Source organism: Bos grunniens, chromosome 21, assembly GCF_055505025.1.
Source record: "Bos grunniens cultivar Pamir isolate PY7600 chromosome 21, Bosgru_T2T1.0, whole genome shotgun sequence".
In the NCBI taxonomy this organism is placed as follows: domain Eukaryota; kingdom Metazoa; phylum Chordata; class Mammalia; order Artiodactyla; family Bovidae; genus Bos; species Bos grunniens.
Window position 1 is genome coordinate 17,018,100 of NC_141185.1, and position 27,876 is coordinate 17,045,975.

General features: G+C 36.8%; 1 long non-coding RNA gene across 10 annotated transcripts in view; it reads right to left on the bottom strand.

Moving 5' to 3' along the window:
- LOC147349186 (uncharacterized) overlaps positions 1-27,876 on the bottom strand; it is a 287,797-nt gene that overhangs the window by 194,893 nt on the left and 65,028 nt on the right. Inside the window, exon 3 of one of the 10 annotated variants that reach the window (XR_015149527.1) lies at positions 5,341-5,776. The exons of the other annotated variants lie outside the window; for them this stretch is intronic. This is a non-coding gene — a long non-coding RNA (uncharacterized LOC147349186). Of the gene's footprint in view, positions 1-5,340; positions 5,777-27,876 lie in introns of those variants that run through there. 10 annotated transcript variants of the gene reach the window in all.

Here is a 27,876-nt window from a genome sequence, read left to right on the forward strand (position 1 = left end):
TTAACAGTGCCAATTTATAGAAGGAAAATTGCTTTTCATATTTGACATGTAATTTTACCAATTCACATTTACTGTGTTAAATCTTGAACCTGAGATTCAAAACATATCATAATACCATGATTTAGATTCTGCTTTTTCTGAGTATCTGTTTTTTCACAGATTTCCTAGTTTTTAAACCTCTTAATCCCTTTCAATCTCTATCTCCCTCCCTGGCTCCCTCTATCTCTCACCCCACTTTATGATCTAGAATAATTCTGTTCTTAGTTTAATCTTTTCTTCCATGCCAACCTCTGTGAATTCCCATCTTTCAGCTAAAAAGAAAAAATAAAAGTATTTCTTAGCATAATCTCTATGATCAATTTGTAAATAATCTCATATGAAAATATTTGCCATTATACATTTGAAATTTGTATGAATTTATCGACTATGTCAATCCTCTCTTGTTCTTCCAGGGTTCCAGGAGAACCACACGAACCTGTCTTCAGCATTTTATACATACACACACTCAACTCTTTCTAGGACATGTATTTATGATAACATAGCATTCTGGATATTACGAAAAGCAAAACATTTAGGAGTTGGATGTTGTTCAGGCTCTAAGTTGTATCTGACCCTTTAGACCCCATGGACTATGGGATTTCTCAGGCAAGAATACTGGAGTGAATTGCCATTTGCTTCTCCGGTTGGGTTGGATCTTCCCAATCCAGAGATCAAACCGATATCTCCTGCATTGACAGGCAGATTTTTACTGCTCAGCCACTAGGGAAGCCCAGGACTTGGATAAACTATAACAAATATAAATGTATTGCCAAGCTTTTAAGAACTTATAAGCAAAACATCCAAGAGAAATAAACAAACACACTGCTAAGTCACTTCAGTCGTGTCTGACTCTGTGCGACCCCATAGACGGCAGCCCACCAGGCTCCCCCGTCCCTGGAACTCTCCAGGCAAGAACAGTGGGGTAGGTTGCCATTTCCTTCTCCAATGCATGAAAGTGAAAAGTGAAAAGGAAGTCGCTCAGTCGTGTCCGACTCTTCACGACCCCATGGACTGCAGCCTACCAGGCTCCTCCGTCCGTGGGATTTTCCAGGCACACTAAAGCCCTACAAAAACCCAATGTATCCAATTCTAGAAAGTAAAAGGTAAGTTAAAAGACTGAATTAAATGCAGAAGAGAGTGTTGCTCCCTCAGGGCCAAAACCTAGCACAGCAAAACAGAGTTTGGAGCATTGTCACCACACAGACACAAAAGGTAACAGTGTGAGTTAGTGGATGTGTTAGTTGATGTTGTGGCAATCATTTCATAATATATGTGTCTATCAGATCATCCCTTGTATGTGATAACATTTGCAATTTCACTTGTCAATTATACCTCAATAAAGCATGGGAAAAACAATTGGGGCCATTGTAGTTCTAAGGGGGAACTGTACATTGATCCTACAGCCAGGCAAAGTCAAAAGAGAGAGCTGGTGTCTCAGAGAATTGAAAAAAACCTAAAGCTGATACTTATATAAGGGATGCTTTATTTCATTAGCCATTTAGGATACTCTACTTCATTTGTCATATAAGAAGCATAAATTATTTTAAAAGCTTTACTGAAATAGAGTTGACATGCACATATTTAATGTGCACAATTTGGTAAGTCTGATGTATTAGTAAACATACGACATCATTACCACCATTAAGATAATGAAGCTATCCATCACCTCCAAAAGTTTCCTTATGCCCTTGTAATTTCCTTGTGCCCTTTGTAATTCCTCTGTTCACCCAGACACTCTTCATCTCTGTATCCACCTGCATCAAACTCTCCACACCAGTCCTCAGTTACCCACAGCCCTACTTTATCTGATTATATTAAGGTATTGGCTTACATTTCCAAGAATGTTACACAAATAATATTATTCCACTAGCCCATTCAGGTATGACCTAAATCAAATCCCTTGTGATTATACAGTGGAAGTGAGAAATAGATTTAAGGGCCTAGATCTAATAGATAGAGTGCCTGATGAACTATGGAATGAGGTTCATGACATTGTACAGGAGACAGGGATCAAGATCATTCCCATAGAAAAGAAATGCAAAAAAGCAAAATGGCTGTCTGGGGAGGCCTTACAAATAGCTGTGAAAAGAAGAGAAGTGAAAAGCAAAGGAGAAAAGGAAAGATATAAACATCTGAATGCAGAGTTCCAAAGAATAGCAAGAAGAGATAAGAAAGCCTTCTTCAGCGATCAATGCAAAGAAAAAGAGGAAAACAACAGAATGGGAAAGACTAGGGATCTCTTCAAGAAAATCAGAGATACCAAAGGAACATATTATGCAAAGATGAGCTCGATAAAGGACAGAAATGGTATGGACCTAACAGAAGCAGAAGATATTAAGAAGAGATGGCAAGAATACACAGAAGAACTATACAAAAAAGATCTTCACGACCCAGATAATCACAATGGTGTGATCACTGGCCTAGAGCCAGACATCCTGGATTGTGAAGTCAAGTGGGCCTTAGAAAGCACCACTACGAACAAAGCTAGTGGAGGTGATGGAATTCCAGTTCAGCTATTTCAAATCCTGAAAGATGATGCTGTGAAAGTGCTGCACTCAATATGCCAGCAAATTTGGAAAATTCAGCAGTGGCCACAGGACTGGAAAAGGTCAGTTTTCATTCCAATCCCAAAGAAAGGCAATGCCAAAGAATGCTCAAACTACCACACAACTGCACTCATCTCACATGCTAGTAAAGTACTGCTCAAAATTCTCCAAGCCAGGCTTCAGCAATATGTGAACCGTGGACTTCCTGATGTTCAAGCTGGTTTTAGAAAAGGCAGAGGAACCAGAGATCAAATTGCCAACATCCGCTGGATCATAGAAAAAGCAAGAGAGTTCCAGAAAAACATCTATTTCTGCTTTATTAACTATGCCAAAGCCTTTGACTGTGTGGATCACAATAAACTGTGGAAAATTCTGAAAGAGATGGGAATACCAGACCACCTGATCTGCCTCTTGAGAAATTTGATGCAGGTCAGGAAGCAACAGTTAGAACTGGACATGGAACAACAGACTGGTTCCAAATAGGAAAGGGAGTTCGTCAAGGCTGTATATTGTCAGCCTGTTTATTTAACTTCTATGCAGAGTACATCATGAGAAACGCTGGACTGGAAGAAACACAAGCTGGAATCAAGATTGCCTGGAGAAATATCAATAACCTCAGATATGCAGATGACACCACCCTTATGGCAGAAAGTGAAGAGGAACTAAAAAGCCTCTTGATGAAAGTGAGAGTGGAGAGTGAAAAAGTTGGCTTAAAGCTCAACATTCAGAAAACGAAGATCATGGCATCCGGTCCCACCACTTCATGGGAAATAGATGGGCAAACAGTGGTAACAGTGTCAGACTTTATTTTTCTGGGCTCCAAAATTACTGCAGATGGTGACTGCAGCCATGAAATTAAAAGATGCTTACTCCTTGGAAGGAAAGGTATGACCAACCTAGATAGCATATTCAAAAGCAGAGACATTACTTTGCCAACAAAGGTTCGTCTAGTCAAGGCTATGGTTTTTCCTGTGGTCATATATGGATGTGAGAGTCGGACTGTGAAGAAGGCTGAGCGCTGAAGAATTGATGCTTTTGAACTGTGGTGTTGGAGAAGACTCTTGAGAGTCCCTTGGACTGCAAGGAGATCCAACCTGTCCATTCTGAAGGAGATCAGCCCTGGGATTTCTTTGGAGGGAACGATACTAAAGCTGAAACTCCAGTACTTTGGCCACCTCATGCAAAGAGTTGACTCATTGGAAAAGACTCTGATGCTGGGAGGGATTGGGGGCAGGAGAAGGGACGACAGAGGATGAGATGGCTGGATGGCATCACTGACTCGATGGACGTGAGTCTGGGTGAACTCCGGGAGTTGGTGATGTACAGGGAGGCCTGGCGTGCTGCGATTCATGGAGTCGCCAAGAGTCGGACATGACTGAGTGACTGATCTGATCTGATGCTCTCTTTATTTTGGGAGAATGGGTCTGGCTCCTTTCACTCAGCTCAACTATCTTGAAATTGATTCAACTGTTACACATACCAATGTTTTTTTGACACTTTATGATTAGGTCTTATTTCATCATATTTATAAAGCATATTTTTGTCCATTCATCAGCTGAAGGAAACCTATGTTGCTTATAATTCTAAACTATTACAAATAAATTCTGTGAAATTTTGCATATCAATCTTCTTCTGGAAACATTCTTTCATGCCTCTTGAGTAAGCACCTTGTAATACAAAGCCAGAGTCATGTGGTAATCACAGGTTTATCTTTTATGACGCTCCGAACTGTTACCGTATCCCTTACCCCAAATCGATCATACTATTTTAGGTGTGTGAGCATTCCGCTTGTACAATATCCTCACACATGTGGTATTTTGTGGTTGTTGTTGTTAATTAGAACTTAAACCATTTTAACAGATACTGATGAAAGACAAATCAAAGAAAATTTAAATATAAAAGGGTTTTTTTTTCTTCTTCTGTTCTTTGGCCTCCTCTCTCCCTTCTCCTGTGCCTTGTGTATCTGCATCATTCACTGACCAAACCTTCATCTCAGCAGAAATACTTGTTCACCCATAAAGAACAACATTCTCCAGTATTGACAAGGTGACTCCTTAGGAGATAATCTTCCTGCTTAATCTTGTAAGGGGCCACAATGACCCACGACCTACTACTCGCTTTGTACGTGAAGACCTGGATTGTGTAAGCTGTCAATAATGTGTCACTTAATGTATAGCCCCTTTTCTCAAAACTTTATATAACTGTGCTTTTGGCTCTAATGGGCAGAACAGTTCTTGGAACTTTCTGAGAGGCTGTTACTAAATTTTTTCATTAAGAGCATAAAATGAAACCTCATTGGGGCATAATTGACATTTCCTAATGACTGATTTTTAAATATTCTGGTGTTCATTTGTCATCTGTATATCATCTTTAGCAAAGTACCTGACAAATTATCTGCTCATTTAAAATATTGCCTTTTGCTTTCTTATAGTTGAATTTTCAGAAATCTTCATATATCATGAATATATGTATTGAGCTGGCCATAAAGCTTATTTGGTTTTTTCTGCAACATTGTACAGAAAAAATCTAAACAAACTTTTTGGCCAACCCAATATTTTATCAGACTTAATACTTGCAAATATTCTCTCCAATTCTGTAGTTTGCTTTTCATTTTCTTAACAGTATATTTTGAGGAGCAAAAGCTCTTAATATTTTTGAAGAAAAATGTATCCATTTTCTTTTAGTGATTATGGGTTTTATGTCACAAGAAGGAAATGTTTTGCCTTAAAAAGATCACAAAATTTCCTATTATATTTTGTTCTAGAAGTTACATAGTCATGGGTTGTGCACGGTTTGTTGAAAAGACTCTTCTTTGTCTACCAAAGTGCATTTGTGCTTTTGACGAATGTAAACGGACCATATATGTATGGATTTAGTTGTGAACTCTATATTCTGAACTATGAGGTCTAGTTTTGAAGTCTATATTGATTTAGTTTTCTGTCTTTATAGCAGTACCGCATACTATTGATTACTGTAACTTTAAATAACACACTTCCAACCTTGCCATTCTATGAAAGCTCTTTTGGCTACTGTATTAGTGTTCTTCAGAGAGACAGACTGAACAGGGAGTGTGTGTCTGTGTGTATTTGTCTCCTGACGAGTCCCAAGATCTGCATATCGTGTCAATAAGCCATCAACTCCAAGGCTGGCAGGCTTGATATCCGCAAAGAACCAATGTTTCAGGTTGAGTTCTAAGGCAGGAATAAAAGTAGTGTCCCATTACTAAGGCAGTCTGAACAATTTTCTCTTACCTGGAGAAAGGTCTCTCTTCAGATCTTCAACTGATTGGATGAGGCTTACCCACATTAAGGAGAGTCATCTCTTGTTTTCAGTCTAACAATATAAATCTCAGTCTCATAGCCTCCAATTAAAATAAATAAATTTAAATTTTAAAAAAGCCTTCACAAAAACATCCTGAATAATTTTTGACAAAACAGCTAACACTCTGTGGGCTGTTCAAAGTGACATACAAACTTAACTGTGACAGTTACTCTAGTCCTTTGCATTTCAATATGAATTTCAGTTGATGGAGTTCTACAAAAATCTACTGGAATTTTGACTGGGATTATGTTGAATCTATAGTTGATTTTAGGAAGAACTGAAATAACAAATATATTTCAGTTTCCTGATACATAAACATTGTAACTCACTATTTAGGTTTCCTGTCTTGTCTTTAAGCAAAGTTTTATAGTTTTCACTGAACAGTCCCCGGAGTTTTTTTTTTGCCTAAAATGCCTCTAAGCAGTTTGTATTTTTGGTGCAGTAAGTGGCATCACTGATTTCTGATATTTTTATGTCTTCTCTCTCTCCTGGACAAAGGTTAGCTGGTTATACTAATTTTCTGGGGAAAAAAAACTACTTCAGTTTTCATTGAGTCTTTTTGTTGTTGTTTTTCTTTATTGCTGATTTCTACTATGATCTTTTTTTATTTCCTTTTATTTGCTTACTTTGTGGTTCATCTGCTCTTATTTCTCTAGTTTCTCAAGGTAATTAATATCTACACACATTGATTTGAAAGCTTTATTTTATTCTGAGTTAGATGTTTAATGCAATAGATTCCCTTTTTAGCTGCATCCAACAGATTAAGTATGTTGTAGTCTCATTTTCACAAATTTAAAAATATTTCTTACTCTCTTTTGATATCTCCTTTGACCTGTATGTTATTTAGAGTTATGTTGCTTAATTCCAAATATTTGGGAATTTTAAATATATCTTTCAACTAATAATCTTTAATTTAGTTCCTTCATGGTCACAGAACTTACTTGGTAGACTTGAATACTTTGGAATTTACTGAGTTCTGTTTTATGGCAAAGAATGTAGTGAATGTTCTTAATCAATGTTCTATGTGCACTGGAGAAGAATGTGCACTTTGCTATTATTGGGTGAAATGTTCTATAAATGTCAATTTGATTTTCTTGTTTAATAGCGCTGTTCAGTGTTTTCAATCCTTACTGGTTTATCTATTTGTTCTATATTCTTGAGAGAGGAGTTTTGAAATCTGCGAGTACTACTGTGGATTTTCTTCTTTTAATTTAATCAGTGTGTGCTTAAGTATTGCGAATCTTTATCATTCGGTGCAGAAACACCTAAGATGGTCCGAGGTTATTTGTTTTTTTGAAAATTGATCCTCTTGCTATCATGCAATTACCTTCTTTATACTTTGTTCTGAAATCTATGTTAGTAAAACCACTTTTTTTCTTTTGAAATATGGTGAATTTTTCCATTAGTCTACTTTTTACCTTTTCTGGTTGTATGTTTAATGTGGTTTTCTTGTAGGCAGCATGTAGTTGGGCCTTTTTAATATATATACACATTAGAATAAATTCTCTCTTAATCTGAGTATTTAGCGCCTTCACTTGATTTTGATTATGGATATTGCTGGGTTTTTACCTACCATTTTCCTGTTTGTTTTCTCTGTGTAGCATCTGTTCTTGTTCCATTTGTCTTCTTTTTCTGTCTTATGTTAAACAAGTTTAGTCCTCTTTCTCCATCCATTTTATCTCCTTTGTTGGCTTATTAGTTTTGTTCTCTTAATGGCTGCTTTAGGATTTATATACAGCTTTAAATTATCACATTTTAACCTTTAAGTGATATTACACCACCTGATGTTTAATATAAGAACCTCATAGCGGCATAATTCCATATCTCTCTTTCTAGGCTAGGTGACAGTTTTGTTGAAAAAAAGAAAAAGAAAAAGCAGCCTCTGCTATCCAGAATGTAATCTAATGCTCATAGCTAAGCCTTGATGTTATTATATAATGATTTAATGCTTACAGCTTAATCACTTTGTTCTACTATTGAATGTGACAAAATCCCTGTATCAGGTGAGATTACTTTGAGATTACGATACAATGAAACAAAAACAAGGTCACTAGAAAATTCACAAAACACTAAGGGTCCCGCATTGTAAGTGTCTTCACCAATCACAGCTCTGTCCTCATTTTGGTCTGCCTTCTTAGAGAAAAGAATTATTGAGATGCCCAATCATGCGATCGTTCCACTTTCTGACAGAATGTGCCCCTGCTTCTTTAGCACCTTCCCCAAATTTCCCAACCAGAGCCTAAACCCTCATAAGATTCTTCTAACATCCTCTTCCTAACGCACTCCGCAGCTCCCGATGCTGCGTTCCAGCCCACTGCAACGAGTAATAAACTCAAGGCCTTTTACTGTATGTACTTTCCTGGTGATCATTAGTTAAAGAGTATTGACATTTTCATATATTTTCTTTTACATGTGTAACAAGATTATCATGTGAAGATGTGGAATAAAAAAAAAATGCTCAAATGCTCACTTTGTGAAATAAAAAATCTGATCATTTGGACTACCATTTTGATACTATCTTATAAAATTGAGAAGGTAAGCAACCTGTGAATTATACTCCTTGATTAATAGGCTTGTGTACCAGCCAATGAATATCTCCAATATGCCCAAACAATTCTGTTTATAATAGGACAAAAACTGAAAACATTTTATTTCCATCCACAGGGAAATGGACAAATAAACTACAGCCTGTTCATACAGTGAACATTAATGAAATGTAGTTGCATGCATCAAAATGAATACATTTCTTATTCAGTCAGAAAAGAAAATAATATAACAACACTAAATAAAAAGAGCAAATTATATAAAACCAAACAGTATATGGCTGGGCATGTATACATTTGTACAAAAAATATAACCAAAAAATTTTAAACACAACATTTTGGTGATTAGTTTCCTCTGGGTAAGAAGAGAGTTTGGATCAGTGATTTGTATGAACAAAGGATTAAAAAATATAATTATTTTATAATTTCTTAATACTTAACTTGGGCTTCCCTAGTGACTCAGAGGTAAATAATCCTCCTGCCAATGCAGGAGACATGGGTTTGATTCCTGGGTTAGGAAGAGACTTTGGAGGATGAAATGGCTACCCACTCCAGTATTCTTGCCTGGAAAATCCCATGGACAGATGAGCCTGGCGGGTTATGGTCAATGGGATCACAAAAGAGTCAGACATGACATAGTGACTAAACAACAATACCTAACTAGGGCTGTGAATTAATGGGTTCTTACTATACTTTTATCATGCATGAATTAGGGGTGCATGATTATTTTTCATAGTAAAAGGACATTTATCTATTTGTATATGTTATTAAAATTATCCAAATTTAAATATAAGGTTTAAAAATGACTAATCTTTAAAGACTACATATATGAGATCATTTTCTAACAAGGCTGCCTGAGTGAGTGAGGCTGTCTCACTCTTCAGAGGAATTAAACTTTGAACAATAATTTGCGGCTTGTATAATTTATAATCATATAAATCTGATAAAGCATAATTTTTTGTGCTCAATAAAGAGACGGTAACCTCAAATGTTTATCAAAAATCAGTTTTTAGAAACTTACTGAAACAAAAAATCAGTTTTCGAAACTTTTCCATTTTATTCATGAACTATACAAAATGTCCATTCTCAAATCATTTTTGGACTAGGCTTGCATCCTGCTGGTTCCCTCATTAAATATATGAATTTTTTCCCTTGAGCATTATATTTTTAACATTTTGAGAACTGTAACTGACTCTTATGAAAATCCCACTGAGATGTTACACTCACTCGATTGGGAAACAGCTCATGGATGAAGAAAATTAACGAGTGCAGCTTTGAAACCTCTGCCCTTTCCTGATCAGTGAATTCTTGCTGACTTGTGGCAGAATGGCTTTGTTTTCAGAACTCCTATACGTTAATATCTAATGACTTAAGTTGTCTTTATCTTTCAGAAGATAGAAAATTTAAAAACACAAACAAACATAAGCAATGACTGAAAACTGATTAAAAAGATGGTCAAATCCTCATTACTCTGTTTATTATCTTTCAAATTGGAATCTGAAATATTTAGTCTGATTTGGTCTTGGAGTTCATGGCAGAATGTTTTCCCTCCAGAGTCAAAGCCTTGTATATCTGGTTCTAGTTGGACCCCTGCCTTTTTGCAACTGGGGTACTATCTGGGATGCCATTGTTTCAGTGTGAAAAACCTGTGAAAGCTTCAAATGGTGAAATAGAACAATGAACTTTCAGATGCCTGCTAGTGCTTCTTTTGTTTAAGGAATTTCATGGCTGGGGGAGAAGTGAGGGAGGTCACAAAGTTAGAATCACAAAGTTAAGTGGGAAAGGAAGTAGCAGCCCACAGGGGCCTGTATGTCTTATAAATGAAGAAAGAGTAAAATATGTACATATTTTTATTAGGATAAGAAATTACAATTTCTTAAAGGTCTGCCTAATGGAAAGGTTTTGGGATTTTTTTTCATCCATTTTGCCACACAGGAATTGTTTTCATGTATTTTTTGTGTCTGGATTTTTTTTCATCTATGGAAAAAGTTGTAAAAGAGAAGTTGCGAAGTTCTTTATGAACTTAAGTATTTTATCTGTAAAATAAAAGAGCCTTTATTTCTTGTGCTAATGTTATATTAACATGAAATCTTTTCCTAAGATATAACACATTCAATTATAAAGTTTCTTAACATTAAAGAAGTCCTTATTCTGATCAGCTAATAAAGAATAAATGCATCTATAAACCTGAGAGGCTCATAAGAATTCAATTTGAATATACAGAAAGAAGAAGCCAAACTTTGAATACTTGAAATATACTAGGCTTTTCAGAAGAATGTTTTCTTACCAAAGCTGCTAATACCACCACTCATTTTGAAATATTTGTATAGAAAACATGTATATTTAAAAATGTAAACGATTTGGTTTGTTTTGCCCTGGAAAGCCTAGTTAATAAAAACGTACTTGAACTTTCACATCAGCACGATGGCAGAAGCTCTATACAGTCAGCAAAAACAAGACCGGGACATGACTGTGGCTCAGATCATGAACTCCTTATTGCAAAATCAGACTTAAATTGAAGAAAGTAGGGAAAAGCATTAGACCTAAATCAAATCCCTTACGATTACACAATGGAAGTGACAAGTAGATTCAAAGGATCAGAGCTGATAGACAGAGTGCCTGAAGAAATATGGATGGAGGTTCATAACACTGTACAGGAAGTGGTGATCAAAACTATCTCCAAGAAATGAAAATAGGCAAAACGATTGTCTGAGGAGGCCTTAAAAATAGCTGAGAAAAGAAGAGAAGCTAAAGGCAAAGCAGAAAAGGAAAGACATATCCATCTGAATGCAGAGTTCCAAAGAATAGCAAGGAGAGATGAGAAAGACTTCCTCAGTGATCAGTGCAAAGAAATAGAGGAAAACAATAGAATGGGAAAGACTAGAGATCTCTTTAAGAAAATTAGAGATACCAAGGGAGCATTTTGTGCAAAGATGGGCACGATAAAGGACAGAAATGTTATGGACCTAACAGAAGCAGAAGAAATTAAGAAGAGTTGGTAAGAATACACAGAAGAACTATACAAAAAAGATCATACTGACCCAGATAACCATGATGGTGTGATCACTCACCTAGAGCCAGACATCCTGAAATGCAAAGACAGGTGGGCCTTAGGAAGCATCATTACAAACAAAGCTAGTGAAGGTGATGGAATTTCAGCTGAGCTATTTCAAATCATAAAAGATGATGTTGTGAAGGGGCTGCACTCAATATACCAGCAAACGTGGAAAACTCAGCAGTGGCCACAGGACTGTAAAAGTCACTTTCCATTCCAATCCCAAAAAAGGCAATGCTAAAGAATGTTCAGACTACCACACAATTGTACTCATCTCCCACGCTAGCAAAGTAATGCTCAAATTTTTCCAAGAGGTTTCAGCAGTACATGAACTGAGAACTTCCAGATGTTCAAGCTAGAGTTAGAAAAGGCAGAGGAACCAGAGATCAATTGTCCATACCCGTTGAAACACAGAAAAAGCAAGATTTCTAGAAGAACATCTACTTCTTCTTCATTAACTATTCTAAATCCTTTGACCCTGTAGATCACAACAAACTGTGGAACATTCTTAAGGATATGGGATTACCAGACTACCTTACCGGTCTCCTGAGAAATCTGTATGCAGGTCAAGAAGCAACAATTAGAACTGGACATGGAATAACAGACTGTTCCCAACTGGGAAAGTACATCAAGTCTGTATATTGTCACCCTGCTTATTTACCTTATATGCAGAGTACCTCATGTGAAGTGCCGGGCTGGAGGAAGTACAAGCTGGAATCAAGTTTGCCTGGAGTAATATCAATAACCTCATATATGCAGATGACACCATCCTTATGGTAGAAAGCAAAGAGGAATTGAAGAGCCTCTTGATATAAGTGATAGAGGAGAGTGAAAAAAGCTGGTTAAAAACTCAACATTCAAAAACTAAGATCACGGCATCCAGTCGCATCACTTCATGGTTAATAGATGGGCAAACAATGGAAATGGTGAAGGACTTCACTTTTCTTGGGCTCCAAAATCACCACAGATGGTGACTGCAGCCATGAAATTAAAAGACATTCACTCCTTAGAAGAAAAGCTATGACCAACCTAGACAGCATATTCAAAAGCAGAGATATTACTTTGCAGATAAAGGTCCATCTATTCAAAGCTTTGGTTTTTCCGGTAGTCATGTATCGATGTGAAAGTTGGACCATAAATAAGGCTGAACACCCAAGAATTTATGCTTTTAAACTGCAGTTGGGAGAAGACTCTTGAGAGCCCCTTGGACTTCAAGGAGATTAAACCAGTCAATCTTAAAGGAAGTCAGTCCTGAATATTCATTTAAAGGACTGATGCTGAAGCTCCAATATTTGGCCACCTGAAGCAAAGAACTGACTCATTGGAAAAGACCCTGATGCTGTGAAAGGCTGAAGGCAGGAGGAGAAGGGGATAACAGAGGATGAGATGGTTGGATGGCATCACCGACTTGATGGACATGAGTTTGAGCAAGCTCCGGGAGTTGATGATGGATGGGGAGGCCTGGTGTGCTGCTGTCTATGGGGTAACAGAGTCAGACACAACTGAACAACTGAACTGACACTAAGAGAATGTTTCTTTGAAAAGATAAAGTTGATAATCTATTAGCCAGACTCATCAAAAAAAAAAAAAAAGAAAACAAATTGCCCAATAAAATAAGAAATGAAGGTAGAGAGTTATTATAACTGATATCACAGAAATACAACTATAAGAGAATACCATGAATATGCCAAGAAACTGGACAATCTAGAAAAAATTGAATAAATTCCTAGAAATATACAATCTATCAAGAATCAATCATGACAAAATAGAAAATATAAATAGACCCATTACTAGTAAAGAGATTGAGTCAGTAATAAAAAACCACCCATAAACAAAAGTTCAGGACCAGATGACTTCACTGCTGAATTCCACCCAACATTTTATGAAAAACTAATCTTTCTCAAACTCTTCCAAATGATCAAGGAAGATGGAACACTTTGAAACTCATTTTAAAAGGCCAGCATTACCCCAGCACCAAAACCAGAAGGGAATTTACAGGCCAATATCTTTGAGGAACAAAAATGCAAAATTCTTCAACACACTATTAGCAACTGAATTCAACAACATATTGAAAGTAGTCGTATATATGGCCAAGTGAGATTTATTCCTTGAATCCAAAGATGAGTTAACATCTACAAATCATTTAATGTGATATACTATGGTAAACAAAAGAAGAATAAAATTTGTAATCATCTCAATACATACAGAAAAAGCATCTAACAAATCTACAGTCTACATTGAACTTCATTAAGCACTTTATTTCAGTTGTTTCCAGAGGGTTCAGGATGGGGAACACATGTATACCTGTAGCGGATTCATTTCGATATTTAGTAAAAACCAATACAATATTGTAAAGTTTAAAAATAAAATAAAATAAAAAAAAACATTTTTAAAATTACCACTTTTTAGTGTGCTTATCTGGGCTATTAGTATGGTGAGATTATGATATTCACCTCAGATAGCCTCTTTATGGTTATGCTTTGGTCTTGTTTTGTGTTTTGCATATGACCTCACTAACATGTCCAGGGGTATTTTAATACTTTATAAGAAGCTAATAGTTTGGTCTGATGGTGAAGAATCTGCCTCCCAATGCAGGGGACACGGGTTCAATCACTGGTCCAGGAAGATTCCACATGCTACAGATCAACTAAGCCTGCACCACAACTCCTGAGCCTGTACTCTAGAGCCTCAATAGAGCAACTGTTGAGTCCACGTGCCACAACTATTAATACTCAAGACTGCACACTTGGAGCCCATGCTCCTTAACAAGAGAAGCCACCACACTGAGAAGCCTGCACATTGTAACTGGAGAGTAGCCCCCATTTGCTGCAACTATAGGAAACCCCTATGCAGCAACAAAGACCCGCTCAGTCAAATAAATAAATCAATTAAAATTTTAAAAAAGCAAAGTGACATGTAGCATTAAAAAAAAAAAAGAAACCAATATTTTATAGTGGCACTCTAAAGAGAAATCAAATTTAGGTTTAAACATCATTAATAATTTTCCATTTTCTTTAAAATAAAGAAAAATCAATTATCTTTCTCATCCTCCTCCTCACTACATTTAGGCTATCGTCCTTTTTCTTTTTCTGAAATCTCTACCATTGATGCTTTCTTTTTGCTGTCAGCCTTGCAAATGCTGATATTCCTATCTTTTTTTAATTTAATTTGTTTTCACATCTCAGCCCAAGACGTGTTCTTATGTGTTCTTATGCCATAACTCACATAGTACAGGTCTTTTCTCAATTGTAATTATTACCACACTTCCTGTTTTTGCTCTTCTAATCATCTGTATTTCTCATTAGGCCAGAGTTTGGGGAGAGTAATGCTTATGTCCATTTCAGGGCCATTCGACAGGATTTTGCAGCTCATATAGTGAACAAAGTTGCCCATCAAAGAGTGAGTATTTCTTTAGGGTTTTATTTTTCTGGGCTCGAAAATCACTACAGATGGTGACTGCAGCCGTGAAATTAAAAAACGCTTACTCCTTGGAAGGAAAGTTATGACCAACCTAGATAGCATATTCAAAAGCAGAGACATTACTTTGCCAACAAAGGTTCATCTAGTCAAGGCTATGGTTTTTCCTGTGGTCATGTATGGATGTGAGAGTTGGACTGTGAAGAAGGCTGAGCACTGAAGAGTTGATGCTTTTGAACTGTGGTGTTGGAGAAGACTCTTGAGAGTCCCTTGGACTGCAAGGAGATCCAACCAGTCCATTCTGAAGGAGATCAGCCCTGGGATTTCTTTGGAAGGAATGATGCGAAAGCTGAAACTCCAGTACTTTGGCCACTTCATGAGAAGAGTTGACTCGTTGGAAAAGACTCTGATGCTGGGAGGGATTGGGGGCAGGAGGAGAAGGGGACGACAGAGGATGAGATGGCTGGATGGCATCACTGACTCAATGGACGTGAGTCTGAGTGAACTCCAGGAGTTGGTGATGGACATGGAGGCCTGGCGTGCCGCAATTCATGAGGTCGCAAAGAGTCGGACACGACTGAGTGACTGATCTGATCTGATCTGATGTTCCACTCTTTACTAGGCCATTTGCTCTGTTAGCTTCTCACTAGATGGGGTACAGTTTTGCAATTAATTATCAGGTTCTTTTAAAAATCCTTGCAGAGGCCTGGTATGTACCCCTGGGCTAGCTGTTCCTAATAGTCTCTAGGATCAATTCAGTGCCTTACAAAGATAAGTACTTAAAAAAAAAAAAAAGTTTAATTGAATTACTTAATTATTGTTACCTCCTGATAAATCAGGTTTCTTCCATTCAGTAATAGTGCTTTAGTTTTATATCATCTTAGGAAATGATTGATATAGCTATGAGACAACAAATTTACCAACTGTGTGCCCTTGGGAAAGGTATGGAACTTCTCTGATTTTTAGTTCCCTCATCTGCTAAATGAAAATATTAAAAAGAATACATTTGAATCAGTTCTAATGAGGTGGATGAAACTGGAGCCTATTATACAGAGTGTAGTAAGCCAGAAAGAAAAACACCAATACAGTATGATAACGCATATATATGGAATTTAGAAAGATGGTAACGACAACCCTGTATGCAAGACAGCAAAAGAGACACAGATGTATAGAACAGTCTTTTGGACTCTGTGGGAGAGGGAGGGGTGGATGATTTGGGAGAATGGCATTAAAACATGTATAATATCATATAAGAAACGAATCGCCAGTCCAGGTTCGATGCAGGATACACGAAGCTTGGGGCTGGTGCACTGGGATGACCCAGAGGGATGGTACGGGGAGGGAGGTGGGAGGAGGGTTCAGGATGGGGAACATGTGTACACCTGTGGCAGATGCATGTTGATGTATGGCAAAACCAATACAATATTGTAAAGTAAAAAAAAAAATTAATAAATAAATTTAAAAAAGAAAATATTAATAGTACTTATTCCACAGAACTATCATGGAATTAATGAATAAAAATATATAAAGAGCTTGAGACAGTGCTTGATACATAAACATGTTATTTAAGTTCTTGTTACTACTGTAACTGTCCAAAACAGCCATGTAAAATTCATTATTTAATTACTTGAAGAGTATTGTTAATTGCATCTTTCATTAGATCACTCAGATTTCTTAAAGGTAAAATTTCCTTCTGGTTTCTGTTGTAGGAATAGTGTTGTTTGTGATGAGAAATGGACTATTTGAAATTGATCATGTTCACATGTTTGTGTTGGTGCTCAAGTATTCAAAGCTGAATGTGCAGTCCACTTGCAGCAATTAATAAGATTTTATAACATGTAATTCACATACTAATTTACATAGGTCTTGCTTATATATTACCTTTAGATTGTATTTTTATTATCTTAAATTGATTTAGGAAACTGATGTTTTATATCAAATAATCACAGAAAAATAGGAGAAAAGATAATGACCCTACTTTTCTATGTAATTTTGTCAAGTCTTAATTGGACAATATCATTTTCTCTTCTATCTTACTAATAGAATAAAACCTATCATAGAGGAAAATGGAATATTTTGCATAATATTCTTTCTGCATGTAAAATATTTTATTTGTATTATTTATTATTAGGGGACACATTATCAAAGATAAATTAGAATACAGTTATTGTAATTATATTTACACACCACCCTAAAGTATTTACTACTATATTATGTCTTTATAATACATATATAAGGAACCATATATTTTGTGGAATATGCCATCTATAGACGTTACTAATTTGAAGTGGCTACATTAAGGAAATAAAATTTTCCCAAGAAAGGAAAAAAACGAAGCAAACAGACAAACAAAATATCCTGGCTATTCTAAAATCACAGTGAAAACTTTAATATTTGATTCAAAATTGCTTTAATATCAGAGGTACTAACAGCCCCTGGAGATATTATTAAAACTATAATTATGCAAAGGCTGGAACAGATATTTTTCTGGTTGTTAAGCCACTGCATGTACTTCCTTAAACAATTTCTAATGGTAATGATTTAAAATACATTGACAGTGTTCTGATACAATCACAACTTGGGAAACATATGTGATGTTTATATATTCTGAAATAAATATCCCATTTTACTTTACTTGGAATAGAAAACTGAGCTTCTAAGAAATGTATAATTCTGACTTTTTGTTCTGTAATGACTCCAAAGTTAGCTTTCAGTGATTTTTCCTCTCTTTATGCCATCTTCTTAGGGTCAAAAACTCGTTGTGCCATCATATTTCAAAATAACTTCTAGAAAAATACTATTATAAATTGATATTAACAAGTTTAAACTAAATTTATCCAAGAGATCTCCTTCCAGAGTAGGTGTCTTGGCAAGTGAGGGTTATGAACTTTATTCTCTCTTCCTCTTATCAAAAATTCTCACACAAATTCCCTAGGCAACAATAAAGATAACACCTTTAATGGTCTAGGTAATTAGAACCCAAGAAAAGTGCCTGATGGAATAGCCTTGACAGTTTTTTTTTTTCAAGTCTTTTAAGAAAAAAAGTAAAGTCCCTGAAATTATTGTACATATTAATTATCAGATCAGATCAGTCGCTCAGTCGTGTCCGACTCTTTGCGACCCCATGAATCGAAGCACGCCAGGCCTCCCTGTCCATCACCAACTCCCGGAGTTCACTCAGACTCTCGTTCATTGAGTCAGTGATGCCATCCAGCCATCTCATCCTCTGTCATCCCCTTCTCCTCCTGCCCCCAATCCCTCCCAGCATCAGAGTCTTTTCCAATGAGTCAACTCTTCTCATGAGGTGGCCAAAGTACTGGAGTTTCAGCTTTAGCGTCATTCCTTCCAAAGAAATTCCAGGGCTGATCTCCTTCAGAATGGACTGGTTGGATCTCCTTGCAGTCCAAGGGACTCTCACGAGTCTTCTCCAACACCACAGTTCCAAAGCATCAATTCTTTGGTGCTCAGCCCTCTTCACAGTCCAACTCTCACATCCATACATGACCACAGGAAAAACCATAGCCTTGACTAGACGAACCTTTGTTGGCAAAGTAATGTCTCTGCTTTTGAATATGCTATCTAGGTTGGTCATAACTTTCCTTCCAAGGAGTAAGTGTCTTTTAATTTCATGGCTGCAGTCACCATCTGTAGTGATTTTGGATATTAATTATAATTGTATATAATTAATATATATAATGTTAATATAGTTAATATTATATATATTGTATATATAATATACTGTATATATTAATATTATATTAATATAGTCTCCCTGGTGCTGTGCCTTCCTGTATCTTCAGTAGACATATTTAACCAAAATGCAAAAGATCAAAGAAGGGAGTATTTGTGCTGCCAATCCCTTTCACCAAAATAAATTGTGGGCTTGGAGAGCAGGAAGTCCCGTTCTCTAATTACATGGTCCTGTCACTTGATATTGTAAAACTCCCTCAATTTCATGAAGTTAGTTACCAGCACGGATTAACTGCAATGCAATCCTATCAAGTCAGTCTGCATCTGGTTGCTTAATCTTATACAGTTGATGGCATTTTTCTTGCAAGGAATGAATATAAATATTCCGATGCTAATGAAGTTCCTCAAAGCTTGGATTTTGTAAATTTGGACAATGATGTATTAGTGACAGTCTTCAAGCAGCCAAATAACAAGAAACAAGTCTAAATTCTAAAATAATTACTGTGATGAGAAAGTAGATAGAGAAAAGTATTGGTAAGAAGCTATTACCATGATCTAGGCCCTAAAGCTGAAGCTACAATACTTTGGCCACCTGATGTGAAGGTGGCCAACTCATTGGAAAAGATCATGATGCTGAGAAAGATTGAGGGCAGGAGGAGAAGAGGGTGATAGAAGATAAGATGGTTGGAAGGCGTCACCAACTCAATGGACAAACTCCATTGAGTTTGAGCAAACTCCAGGAGATAATGAAGGACAGGGAAGCCTGGAGGTTATGAGTCCAAAATCACAATGTCATTAGTGCTCTCTGAAACCAATAATCCTCCGTTTCATGGTTTACAGATGTATCAATCCAATCTGAATTCCCCTCTTCTCAGAAGGACAACAGTGATACTGGATTAGGGCATATCTCTATTCCAGTGTGAGCTTATCTTACCTAATTTGATCTGCAATGACTCTGTTGCCACATAAAGTCATATTCTGAGGTAAAGAAAGCTGAGTGCTGAATAATTGGTGCTTTTGAACTGTGGTGTTGGAGAAGACTTTTGAGAGTCCCTTAGACAGCAAGGAGATCAAACCAGTCAACCCTAAAAGAAATCAGTCTTGAATATTCATTGGAAGGACTGATGCTAAAGCTGAAACTCCAATACTTTGGCCACCTGATGTGAAGAACTGATTCATTGGGAAAGATCCTGATGCTGGGAAAGACTGAAGGCAGGAGGAGAAGAGGATGATAGAGGATGAGATGGTTGGATGGCATCACCGACTGGATGGACAAGGGTTTGAGCAAGCTCTGTGAATTGACGATGGATAGGGAAGCCCGGAGCGCAGCAGTCCATGGGGTCGCAAAGAGTCGGACATGACTGAGAGACTGAACTGAACTGAACTGGGAGGGAAAGACGTCATAACATCTTTTGGAAGGATAGTATTCAATCCTTAACAGAGATTAAAGAATGATACCATGCCTTCAAATTCAAAGTGCTTAATGAAGCTCTTCGAGTACTTACACCTACCCACCTTCTGTTTATCTTGGAACTTTAAAACTTGGTGGAATTCGAATCAATCCAAAAAAACTGAGAGGCACAAATACTAAGTCCTTTTATCGTAAACACTTTAAATATACATATTTTTGGAAAAGCACATATTATTAGCTATTGTTAATTTCACTTTCATGATGGGTTTGATGGTTTCTTAGCAAAAAATTAAGGATAATATAAATATCAAAACATACTAGTGAAATTACAAGCTCTTACAATGCAATTCAAAAACTACCACTTGGTGGCAAGATAATGCTGCTGTTAATGTGCCTAGCAATGACCTAAATACTTGCTCTTTGGAATTACAAGTCTTTGATAAATTTAAAATAGGCTTGTAAAGGGAGTCAGGCTAAATCACTGACACTTTTTTAAAAGAAAACAATTTACATCATAAGTGATTCTGATAAAATAAATATATAAAATTCAATTCAAACAATGAGTTAATTCTATTGACTATCATTAAAAAGATATCTAAAATAAAGCATGAAAATGAATGACACAATAATATTCCATAGATATATTTTATATCTATATGTATCTTTAAAATTCCTAGCCCAAAGTATGGTGTCATAAATTTTTTTTTTTTCAGTTCTAAACTCATTTGGTTGAGCATAAATATTCAATTCAGTATTTATATTTATCTCCTGGTAGAACTTCAGAGTGTCTCCCTGTATTATTGAACTGCTGCCACATTTTACAAGAATTAATGAAGCTTCTGGGAGAGCAAATGGATTCCTTACTTTCCTCATCAATGGCATGGTATCAAGTGTCCTACTTAGAAAATGTACAAGATCTGCTTAATGAACCTATTCTTTCTAAAATATTGAAGGAGCGTAACTATTTCCAAGGATTTCTCTTTTTGAGGAAAAATGCAATAATAATAATAAAAGCCTCTTCCTGTTGGTAAGGAACAACAAAAAGGGACAGTTAGAAAAATGCTGGTGGGAAAGAACTTACATGTTTTTAGAGAGTACCAAAGGTTAAATGATATTCTTGAGCAAAGGGAATATCATATAATTAGTCAGTTTCTTTGTTGTATAATGATTGACCCTTCTCAACACTTACTTAGGTTTTCCATAAATAGTCATTCTGGGGCATATTTAAAGGAAGAAATAGCCTCTTTGGCACAGGAGAGATAAGAGCTTGGAATATTCTATTTTGATGTTATTTTGAGGCAATGTATTCTAGTAGTTGGGTAAGCAAGATTTGGCATTAGACTATCTGGTTCGAGCCCCACTTTATCATCTATTAGCAAGGCAGGCTTAAGGAAGTTACTTAATTTTGTCTCACCGTAGTTTCATCACTTGTAAAATGGCTTCCCTGGTGACTCAGATGGTAAAGAATCTGCCTGCAATGCAGAAGACCCGAGTCCGATCCCTTGGTTGGGAAGATCCCTTGAAGAAGGGAATGGCTACCACTCGAGTATTTTTGCTTGGAGAATTCCATGGACAAAGGAACCTGGTGAACCATAGTTCATGGAGTTGCAAAACAGTTGGACACAGCTGAGCAACTAATGCTTCCACCTCATAGTGCTGTTTTAAGAATTAAATAGAATTATGCACTTAAGGTGCTTGGCATAGTACCTCTGATATTGCTAACACAAAGTACTGTGCTGCTTATTGTGTGCATGGGTACACGTTTCTCTTAAGGTATCTGTTGAATAGTGAGTATCTTGGAGGGATCTCAGGAAAGATGTTTCTACCAAATTTCCTTTTCCCAAGCCTTTTCACAGCTTACTAACAATTTTCAAGTACAGAAAGATTATGCGGTCATTTAGGTTGCTGACAGAAGATCAATTTTTCTCACTCTTTCTGGCCTTTGGTGCTTGGCTTTGGCTGGCAATCGGAATTCAAAGAATGCCTGGAGGTGTCACATTTTCTGGGAAAGTGCTGGAGCCCCGTTGTGTTAATGCTGACTACAGTTCCAAGATGAGCCTTTCAACTTCTGTGCCATGCTCTTTAATGAATATTGCCAGGGGCTGCCAACTTTTAAACTTTTTCTTTCTTCTCAAAAATTTTAGTCTCTTAACATATAGCCAAAGCAGACAGAAGGATATCACAATGTCACTCAAGGTGCTGAAATATTCTATTTCATAGCTCTTGCCATTGGCAAAAGGGCAACACTACATCTAAGCAAAGGATTCTAAATACCCTTGCTGTACAAATTAGGTCATAGAGGAATGCTCTTTTTTGTTAAATTTTTGTCTGTTAGTCGCTCAGTTGGATATGACTGAGAGTCATCAGACACGACTGAACTGAACTAAACTGAGTTGCTCAGTGGTGTTTGACTCTTTGCAACCCCATGGACTGTAGCCTGCCAGGCAACTCTGTCCGTGGAATTCTCCAGGTAAGCATAATGGAGTGGGTTGCCATTCCCTTCTCCAGGGGATCTTCCCTGCCCAGGGATCGAATCTGGGTCTCCTGTATTGCAGGAAGATTCTTTACCATCTGAGCCACCAGGGAAGCCTATTAATTAAGATTGGCTATTTGTTAATTTAAAAATATAATTTACTATAAGCAATCTATGGATACATAAAGAAATCAACTTGGAAAATTAAGTTTAAATGTTAGAAAAGAATATTTCACAGAAATATGTGGCATCTCAGGACTTCAAAGTTTGCTTTCATATGTTTATAGGTATATTTTGGTGCTCATGTAACAAACAAGCTATTTTAAGAAATATTTTTGGCAGAGTCATCTCCTAACATAAATAATTAACAGCAGCAAACAGCTGAGGGAAACAAAGAGCCCTGGAATATCTCTCACACAACACTGTAGACAGAGATATAAAAGTAAGCCACTGGCTATTTGGGGGGCAAGAATAGCACAGAAATTCTTGCCTCTTTCTACTCAAAATACACAGAAAGGGAAAAACAAGAAAACAGAAAACATGGTTGTGCTTAACTACTTGCTGTTGTTGCCAAATCATAGACAGCATGTTTCCAGTTTAAAAAAAAAAAGAAAGAAAAAGCAAGCTTGATCAGTTCAGTGACAGTTCTGGGAATAGTAAAAGATAGTGGTGGGGACAGAAAGAATTAAAAATGCTGGTTAAAATTTCAGGCTTATTTATTGAGTCTTGAGGTGTATTTCTGTACTGAGGGGAAAGATGCCCTTCAATCAGTTATGGCTCACCTAGTCAGAGGCCCAGTTCATCAACTATTATAGTAGTTTCCTGACTATGGCTAAAGTCAGTCACAGAAGAGCACAGAAGAACAGTGCACGATTCCACTTAGCTGACATATCTAAAATAACTAAGTTTATAGAAACAGGGAGCAGAATGGTTACCAGAGGCCAGGGGGAGGGGAGGGAAATGAAAGCTGCTCTTCAGTGGATATAGTTTCTATTAGGCAAGATGAGTAAGTTCTAGAGATCTGCTGTACAACACTGAGCCAATAGATAACAGTACTCTATTGTGCACTTAAAAATTTAAGAGGGTACGTCTCACACTAAATGTTCTTACTGCAAATTAAAAACTCCCCCCAGACCGTCATCTATCTTCATGTTTAAAAGGTAAAGAGTATACACTTTCCTATTAAAGCAAACAAAACTTAGAATCAGCTGAGAATATGGAAAACATTAGGGCAGTTTAGTATATTTAGATAATAAAGCCTATTTTTATTGGGAGCTGGGGTGACATGGGATACCCTGGAATTGCCTCTTGCAGTTGATGTATGATTTATCCTTTCCAAATAGGAATTTGAAATAATTTGGAAAACTGGACTTCATAGAAGTGGACTTCTGCTAAGATCTCTCATGTCAGAAAGGAAGATGGACTATTTATTGGGCACTATATTCCACTTGGAGAAGGCAACGGCACCTCACTCCAGTACTCTTGCCTGGAAAATCCCATGGATGGAGGAGCCTGGTAGGCTGCAGTCCATGGGGTCGCTAGGAGTCGGACACGACTGAGTGGCTTCACTTTCACTTTTCACTTTCATGCACTGGAGAAGGAAATGGCAACCCACTCCAGTGTTCTTGCCTGGAGAATCCCAGGGACGGGGGAGCCTGGTGGGCTGCCATCTATGGGGTCACACAGAGTCGGACACGACTGAAGTGACTTAGCATTAGCATTAGCATATCCCACCTGGGAGTGAGTCCATCAGCACAGATTATGATTTGCTCTGTTTAGAAACATCAGAATCTATCTTCTATGTCCTGGTAGAGTATCAACTAGTACCTTTTCCTTTAAATTCCCTACTGTGCCTCTCTAAACCCTACTTATCTGAACCTGCTTTTGATCATCACCATAATTTCCTTCTTCTCTGAAGCCTCACCATATATTTCCCATAACATTAATTGGTATTTGACCATCTATTGCTTTGCATTATTTTTTAGAATCGTTGATTCATTTTATTTACATTGGTATAAGAGCTTCTGAAATTCACCTCCCTGCCTCACCACCCAATTATAAATATCATGAGATTTATTTGCACTCCCCACTCTTCTCAGTTATACAGAATGCATTTTGATAGGTTTGCAATGACAGATAGGAGCTGTTCTAGTCCTAAATCACACCTTCCAGAATCCCCAAATATTTTATTTTTGGACCTACAGGGTCCAATAAATAAAAAGATATTCTAGATACCATAGCATATGTATGCTTTAGATACATAATAGAAGTGAATGAAGAATTAGCTGACCTCCAGGGCAAAGTCTATTAGGGTAGACGTAATTATCCATGTGTCTCAGTTCTTTTTTACCATATATATGCAAAAACCCAATCAAGCTTCTTAATTTCACTTGAATGCCAATGGGAGGATTGGTTGTATTTAACTAAATTCTTTAAAATATTAAAGAATGATGAATAAACTGTATGGTCAATTATCAACATTTCACAAGATTATTCCTTTAAAAACTACTGAAATTTTTCTGCTCTCTTTTGAGGAAGGGCCTGTCATTTCTAAAATTGCAAAAGCTTAAAAAAAAGAATAAAAAAGTCAAAGTTGATGTCATGAACATGTGTGAGCATATTATAGGTATAGAGAACTCTTTGTATCACATAGCAGAGACCACCTCCAGGTGATTATAGAGTATTCACAACACTCGCATCCTTCACAACTGGACAGGGGATATGTTGAATAAGTAGTGGCAACTTGTTGCTCTTTCAGAGCTCTGTTTTCTAGATAGCTCAGTTGATCATCTTTGTTACAGTAACATTATTTTCCATACATTAATACTGTTGATTACAACTTCCTTCCCACCTAATTGCTTTTGGCTTGGACTTTAAGAAACTGCTTTCCTCTTCAACCAATAGACTGCCATTTTTTCCCATTTTAACAAGAAAGGCTTATCTTTTTAAAAAAAAAAAACAAAACTTTTTTCGAGGCCTTTCCCTATCTCGAGTATTTCATGCACGATCTATGAACGTCTGGGAAATGAGTCATAAGAGAAATTACAAAAAACATTTTAAATCAAAAAATATATATTCAATTCCAAAGGGAAAGAAAGTGCTTCAAATCTCACCAGAGGTTTAAAAAAAAAATCAACATAGCAAAAAAAAGTATGTTTTCTCATCAGCTCATAATAATACACAATAGCATAATATTCCAAGTATGAAAGTGAACAACTTCCATGTAGGTAGTTGTTTAAGTTTTTTTTTCTTCTAAAATGGTTGGGTTAAAACTTTTATTAATTATAGAATTATCTGACAGATTACTAGCTAACATTTTTTTTCATATCATTTGTGACAGAAATTATCAGTGGAAAAAAATCCATATTTTTACAATAATGCTTTTGAAACTAAGTGAAATTTTATTAAAATATACTTAAGAATCTATCTGAATTACAGGTAACACCAGTTAATATTTATCCATTCTTTAAAATTAAAAAAAAATGATAGTTTTAAATTAAAAAATTAAAAAATGGAGATTTAGATAGTGGGAAAGGGGTTGAAAATGAAGAACAACTGATTTTATTTTGCAACAGAGGTGAAAATGTCATTTAAAAAAAGCAATAAATATTAACACTGTATTAATACTGTTATATTTCTCCACTGAATATATCTTCCTGCTCTCCTTAAAAAAAAAGCTTAGGCAAAACTGACAATGTATTATGGATCTCAATTTGGGTAATATTCTCATCTGAACAGTCATATAAAATAAGAAATTTTGGAAAAGCTGTATTATTTCTTTCAAATAAAATTACCTTGGATTTTTACATCTATATCTATATAACTCAATATATAATAAGTTTGATGGCAATACATCATCAAGATTTTGGCTTAGGCTCACAATTTAGATCTTTCAATAAAAGAGTTAAACAATTGATAGAAGAAATTGGAAACTGAGTAGAGTTGAGGACCAAAGATTAGACATGATTTATGAGAATAATGAGTCAGGGGAAAATCTTTGCCTGTATTTCCTTAAGTCTCAATGGAAAAGATGACTGAAAGTGAAAGTTAGTTGCTCAATCATGTCTGACTCTTTGTGATTCCATGGACTGTAGCCTGCCAGGCTCCTCTGTCCATGGAATTCTCCAGGTGAGAATACTGGAGAATACTGGAATGGGTTGCCGTGCCCTTCTCCAGGGGGACCTTCCCAGCCCAGGGATCAAAACCAGGTCTCCTGCATTGTAGGCAGACTCTTTACCACTTGAGCTACCCAGGAACCTGGGAAACTGGTGTTTATAAAATATATTCTGAAAGTGAAGTCGGTCAGTCGTGTCTGACTCTTTGCGACCCCATGGACTGTAGCCTACCAGGCTCCTCTGTCCATGGGATTCTCCAGGCAATAGTACTGGAGTAGATTGCCATTTCCTTCTCCAGGGGATCTTCCCAACCCAGGGATCGAACCCAGGTCTCCCGCATTGTAGACAGACGCTTTACCATCTGAGCCACCAGGGATATATTCTAGCAAATTAGAATCCCTTGAAAGATAAGATGCTGATTCACAAATTCTGTAAAAAAAAAAAAAAAAAAAAAAATCCTATTTTAGTGCCTAAAGAGAGCACTTTCTCCAGCAAAACTTTTCAAAAACAAATTCACTGATGTATAAAAAATAGGTTCCTCTTTGGAGTTTCACTTCCCTGTCATAAACAAGCAGAGTGTGAAGACAGGTGGACATTCTGATGATTCCTCTTAATATACAATTTCTGGGATACAAACATCTGCTAGCACATATCATGGACTTTGTCCTGGATGGACAGACACACTGTTCTGGGCTGATTAAACTATCTGAGGAAACAGTGGGGGAACTAAAGACAGGAGCTGTACCACACCTCTTCCCTTCTTCCTATTAGAGAATCACAAACACATCATGCTACTCTGTCAAGAACCTCTGACTGTAGTACTTAATTCTGTGCCTAGTTACAATAAAGTGAGAATGAAATCACTCAGTCATGTCCGACTCCTAGAGACCCCATGGACTGCAGCCTACCAGGCTCCTCCGTCCATGGGATTTTCCAGGCAAGAGTACTGGAGTGGGGTGCCATTGCCTTCTCTCTCACTTTATAGTAAAGTGCTCAATTAACATATGTTGTTAACTAATCAATTTTCTTTCTGTGTTTATTCCATTATTTGCTCATCTGAACATATATGTATTTATATGTGGGTGTGCTTAGTCGCTTAGCCATTTTTGACTCTTTGTGACCCCATGGACTGAAGCCCATCGGATTCCTCTGTCCATGGAATTTTCCAGGCAAGAATATTGGAGTGAGTTTCTATATTCTTCTCCAGGGGATTGTCCCTGCCCAGGGATCAAACCTACATCTCCTGTGTCTCCTGCATTGACAGGC